At 33.0% G+C, this 5051-nt stretch overlaps 1 long non-coding RNA gene across 1 annotated transcript; it reads left to right on the top strand.

Annotated features, from left to right (window-relative positions):
• The first annotated feature begins 647 nt into the window (after nt 1-647).
• On the top strand, nt 648-3584 carry LOC142180332 (uncharacterized). Its single transcript, XR_012708821.1, has 2 exons — nt 648-2238; nt 3261-3584. It is a non-coding gene; the product is annotated as an uncharacterized LOC142180332 (long non-coding RNA).
• The last annotated feature ends 1467 nt before the right edge of the window (nt 3585-5051 follow it).

The following is a 5051-nucleotide window of genomic DNA, read 5'->3' as shown; positions in this document are numbered from 1 at the left end:
ACAAAAACAAAAACTTCAGCTCTAGAGCGCGAGTTACAAAACAAAAACTTCAGCTCTAGAGCTGAAGTTCGCCAATTACAAAAAAAAATTTCAGCTCTAGAGCTGAAGTTCGCCACTTACAAAAACAAAAACTTCAGCTCTAGAGCTGAAGTTCGCAAAGTTACAAAACAAAAACTTCAGCTCTAGAGCTGAAGTTCGTGAGTTACAAAATAAAAACTTCAGCTCTAGAGCTGAAGTTCGCGAGTTACAAAACAAAAATTTCAGCTCTAGAGCTGAAGTTCGCCAGTTACAAAAACAAAAACTTCAGCTCTAGAGTTGAAGTTCGCCACATACAAAACAAAAACATCAGCTCTAGAGCTGAACTTCAGGTTCGGCTACTAGAATGCTGAAATTTTGCGTGATTGTCTTTGCTACTTCAGCCCCGTATGCTGAAGTTATGCGAAAAAGCGGGTACGCTTGCAATTTTTTTTGCAAAACGAGCACAAGTTAAAACGTGACACAAAAAGCGAGTATAAATGCAAATGCCTACCAACCCAAACAATAGTCCAGGCCAAGTAATTCCTTAATTAAGCCCAAGATATTAGCCTGTCTTGATTCTTTTCTAGATTCTTCCACCAGAAATATCTCACTTTTGGATTCCAAAAATCCTATTTAATTGTTAATGAATTTTTCCTCAAATCCAACGCCTCTTACCCACCTATCTCTTTCCTCTTGCCATCTTCATACAAAATCCATGGATGCTCAGCCAAGAACAGAGGTTGTCCACCCCAATTTTGTGCAAGTCTCTCAAACGCTCATCTCTCTCTTCTTCAACGGGCCAGTCAACATATGAAGCCAAAAGACTTCTAATATTTTGATTCTCAGTTTGAAGGACTGATTTCTCAAAGCTTTGGTTTGATTTTCAAACGGCTCCTTACAGGCTCTACCCATGACCCTCAAATTCAAATTTCAAATGCTAGGGGTAAAAACCCCACCAAAAAAAACCCTAGAATCTGCCTATAAATACCAAGCCATTGCAGCCATTAGGGACAAGCTCTGAGCTACCCATTTTACCTAAGGGTGTCAATGGATATTCGAAAACTGATTAAACCGATCGAACCGTACCGCACCGAACCGATTTTTAGATTTTTTTTTTAAGAAACCGTAGATTTTTATATAAATCTATAACCGCACTGATAATTAGGGTAGATTTTTTATTTTATAAAAATAAACCAAAAAATACCGAACCATACCGAATAAATTTTATATGTAGAAAATATATTTATTTAGTAAGTTTAAAAATAATAATGCATTAAATTTTCTTTGAGCCTTGGAATTATGAAAACTATTACAAGCCAACAAGTAATTAAACTCAAAATACTAATTCCTAAAACCTATTATGCTACTTCCACTTAAACTAAGTTATTTCAAGTATCTTTATTAGCAAGACACAAAGTATTCTAGCGATTATGAGTAGCAAACTACAATGTATTGAATATGTTTCCTTTCATATAATTTAGATTTATCTTTTTAAATATTTAATCTTCTATAGAATTTATTCTTGAGTCCCAACTTGATATATCTTTCAACTCGTGTGATTAATATTTTATTTGCCTTTGTTTGATTTCTTTTACGTTGTTGTAGAATAGTTGATGGATCTATACTCTAGCCATCTTTTTTTTTTTAAATTCATCACCCGTTAAACAGTAAAAATGTCTAGAGAGTTTTGCTAAATCCTATAAAAGAACGTATGTTATTGCAATTCTACTTCTACTGGTGAATTTTACATGATATTTAAAAAATACCGAAAATTAACCGAACCGTACCGATACCGAAGAGAAACCGACATGATTGGGACGGTTTCGAAAAGTCTAATTTTGATTATACATAATAGAATAATCGAAAAATTGGTATGATACAAATTTTATAAAATAACCAACCGAACCGAACCATTGACACCCTACTTTTACCCCAAAAACGGATGGTTGTGAGCCGCCTCCTAACCCTAAACTTTGTTGGAAGCCGCTGCCTCTCTTTTTAAACAAAGAGTTTCAACCGCCTCTTTCCCCTGCTCACTGATTTTCAGAAAATAAAGCAAAGCTTTAGTTTGCTCTTCTTTTCTTCTCTGCTTTTGTTGATTTCCAATCTTGAACGGAGGCAATTTATTTTATACCGCTGTTTAAAGTTAGTTCGAGACAGCGAGGTCGAGGTCGGAGCCTGTCAGACTTGAGACCTTAGCCCCGGTTCACTGCCCTGAAGGTCAGCAACCTCCTCTTTTTACTTTCGATTCAAGTATTATTTAGTTGTAATCCTCGCTTCCAAATGTGTTAGTTTCATTTCTTTTCATTTAGATACCATGGCAGTATGTATCCTTATTTTGTAGTCCATTGACTCAAGTTCGTTTTTTTGTACTTGTTGCGTTGGTTAGAAGTCATGGCTTAATCTGTATACATTAGATTCTGATTTAGGTACCGCCATGGATTAAAAATATCATCTGTTCATATTTCCTTATAGAAGACTTGTAATTTAGTTGCTATAGGAACGGGGAAAACCCTCATATTTCCTTAAACTTTGGAAATCAGTTCAATAGAATATGTTTCTTAGACCTCTCAGTTTATGCTAAATAGGAACGGGGAAAACCCTCACTAACTTAGACCTGAAGGTTATTAAAAATGCTTAATCTTAGGACATTAATCTGATTACTTTTACTTTGAATGATCGGAATAATGACTTTAAGGTTGAATGAACATGTCATGCCTATAGGATCTATAACACTATCAAAGGAAATATTGAGCATGCAATTCTATCATGTTAGGCCTGAATAGTTCGAGTGATCTTTATGATGTAAAAAGCATGAGAACCTGGATATATATGCACCTCATTGCTGTCCATGTAGTCAGTTAGGTGTTAATAAAAGGCATATAAAATTCTGTTCAGTATGTCAAATTTGCACTAAGAAATTTAATAAGACGGGTTTTAAAGGGACTATGTCTTTGTGAAGTTAATGAGTCTGGCAAAGAATCTTTTGTAGGATGAAATAATTTATTAATAGTAGTATGTATTTTAGTTGCTCTGAAGCCTTAAAATTGAAAGTTAGTTTAGAATGTATTTATGTATGTTGACTGCAAATATGTGTAAATGAACTGAAGCTACTTAGCTATTTTTTCTAGTAGTTTGATATGTAAATTTCTATTTCATGCTACAAGCTGTTCCGCTAATTCTTTTACTTCCCTTTTTCTTTGCATGTCATACACACCTGCAAATATGTATTTATGTCTCAGGAGAGACTCAACGCCGCTGCCGAACCAAACTCAACACCAATCTCCTCTCATTTCTTGAATAGCGGGACTCTGAGATTTGTCCTTCCGAAGAATAGGATATTGAAATTGCTTGTTTATTTTGACTTATTCCATCTACTTTGGATTCACTTTCTGCTGACTAACATTTCATTTGTATGTTTTTGCCCGAGGTTGTTTCTTTTTGCAGCCTTAAATTACTCAGAATGTTACCTCTAATTAATAGTAGAGATATTTATAGAATATAAGGTTGAGGGGACAAAATATAACAATATATATTTAGTAATTTTTAGACCCGATTAGTCATTCTCAATTGATCTTTTCACATTGCTTAAACATTCTGAAAACTGCTCCTTCTAAAATATACACTCAAACTGGTAGTAATGCTGTATTGTGGTTCGGGACCGGGCCAAACAGGCCTGGGCTTGAGACGGGCCGGGCTGAGGCGGTCCCGGGCCAAACGGTCCAATGTGTGGAACCGGCCCACGAAGGTCCTAAGCACACATGGTCCCGGGCTAAATGGGCTGGGTCTAACGGGCTTTTTCCGTTTCGGGCTATTTTTTTTAAATTTTTTTATCTAAGGCACTTTCTTGTAAACTATATATGTATATACTAGTATTATGTGTAAACTATATATGTATATATTAGTATAAATTGCTTATATATAGCTATATAAATATATATAGTATATATAGTATGTATAGTATGTATATATAAGGGTGTATTATGTATATATATAATTATATATTGCCTTATGTAATATATATTGCCTTATATATATATATATATATATATATATATATATATATATATATATATATATATATATATAGTTTATATGTATTAGAGATATATATAGTGCCTTATATACATATGTGTATGTATATATATATATATATATACACACACACACATATATATAGGCTATTTTTTTAATTTTTTTTTATGTAAGGCACTTTCTTGTAAACTATATATGTATATACTAGTATAAATTGCTTATATATAGCTATATAAATATATATAGTATATATAGTATGTATATATAAGGGTGTATTATGTGTATATATAATTATATATTGCCTTATGTAATATATATTACCTTATATATATGTATGTATATATATATATATATAGTTTATATGTATTAGATATATATATATATATATATATATATATATATATATATATATATAGTTTATATGTATTAGAGATATATATAGTGCCTTATATATATGTGTATTTTTATGTAAGGCACTTTCTTGTAAACTATATATATATACTATATCAAATTTAAACACAAAATAAATTGCAAAGAAATATTCAAGGGAATGTCTTATATATTTTACTATTACGACATTAACAAAGAATGACAATATATTTCTTAGTCTTCCTCCCCCTAATGGAATGAGCACAACAAGGTACTAATACTACCATTAAAAGGAAAAAAAACTAAGGAAGATGTGCCAAAATACAAGTTACATGTTAGTCTATGTATTATCTCTAACAAATCTCATAAATCCTTGAAGGTCCGGAGAAATTTCCGTTGGTGGTGGTGGAAAAGAAGCTTGTTCATCACCGCTTCCGGGCGAAGCAGCATCCTGCGCAAGTTCCGCTAGCATTTCTTCATAAGCTTCATCTATCTCCGGTTGTGATTCTGTAAGTCCAAAATTTCTTCTTTCCGAACGGATCCAATCTCTGAAGAGTACTGATTTTTCCAAGCTCTCCCTCATAGACGCTCTATGATCACCGATTTGAAGCCTTGCTTGACTGAATGCG

Source organism: Nicotiana tabacum, chromosome 1 (assembly GCF_000715075.1).
Source record: "Nicotiana tabacum cultivar K326 chromosome 1, ASM71507v2, whole genome shotgun sequence".
Taxonomy (NCBI): Eukaryota; Viridiplantae; Streptophyta; class Magnoliopsida; order Solanales; family Solanaceae; genus Nicotiana; species Nicotiana tabacum.
Note: the sequence above shows the minus strand (reverse complement) of the source record. Positions and strands in the feature narration are given on the sequence as shown.